We start from the raw sequence: 1,289 nt of genomic DNA, 5'->3' as shown, positions 1-1,289 counted from the left end.
GACACAAAACCCTTTATCAGAGTTGAAAATTGTCCCTCTGCCCTAAAGGAGGAAACTCTGTCACAGTACTTGAGGTGGTCCAGGAAATAATGATGATTACTGCACACAGATGTTTTGCATTCTCTGAAGGGCTCCAAAGCATGCTAACCTGTTTAATTCTCACAACAACCTGTGAGGAATTATTTTATGGATGAGGAATTGGAAGCATAAAAAGATGAAGTAACTTGTTCAAGGTTTACACAGCTGGTGAAGACTGTGAACGCAAGCAGTCCCCTCAGAGCTCACGCTTGTAGCCACCCAAACACGCCGCCTTTCTGCACAACCCTCCTTGCACTCTGCACTGTGTGTGTTGCCTCACACATAATCAAAGCTCAGTAAGTATCTGTTGGGCTGACAAATAAATGAGGATGGATACATGAGTGAATGAGTAGAGAGAAGAAACCCCAGCTGAGAGAATACAAGCTTATTTGAAAAAGTCCTGAGCACCTTTCTACTATAGACTCTCACAAAGCAGAAAAGCATTGCTTCACTAATAACCAGCCCATCTCCATCTTTGACTATTATATGCTTTCTCTAAAGCCTCCACAGCTAAAATAGGACCCATTAACAATATGTGCAGCTCTTTTTTAAAAAAAAAATCAGAAATACAAATGAACATTAGAGTCAATGGAACAAAAGTGTTCTGAGCCAAGAATGGAAAATTGCCTACACTCTTTCATTACTCTGGTTTTATGTGTCAAAAGTACTTCTTTAAATACTCATTATTCGTATTTGTAGTAAAAGACAGTGTTTGTTAAATTCCGGCTTGAATGAAACTGAATGGGAGGAAAGGAAGCCCTGCCATCAATACCTTCCTTCCTGGTATGCCGTAATGCTTGGTGTTACAGCTCGGCTACTATTGTTGCTGGTTTTATCTCAGCATTTTGCTAATACGCTCATTGTGGGTGATTTCTATTAGAAGTGCTTTTGACAAACAAAGAATTTTCCCCAGGTATTTTTTATCCTGCAATGCTCTAAAAACACATTTCTTTCCTTTTTATGATTAAAATATAGTTGGCTTACAATAGTATATTGGTTTCAAATGTGTAATATAGTGTTTTGACATTTATACAATTTACTATATAATGATCACACTGTCTAATAGCCATCTGCCATGATGCCAAGTAATTGCAATATTATTGACTATATTCCCTGTGTTGATACACTACATGTCCATGGCTTATTTCTCATATAACTGGAAGTTTGTACCTCTTATTCCCCCACCTTGCCCCTCTGGCAAACATCAATTT

This window comes from Sturnira hondurensis, unplaced genomic scaffold, assembly GCF_014824575.4.
Source record: "Sturnira hondurensis isolate 20B ecotype Veracruz unplaced genomic scaffold, ASM1482457v3 Scaffold0014384, whole genome shotgun sequence".
Taxonomy (NCBI): domain Eukaryota; kingdom Metazoa; phylum Chordata; class Mammalia; order Chiroptera; family Phyllostomidae; genus Sturnira; species Sturnira hondurensis.
This window is presented reverse-complemented; position numbering follows the sequence as displayed.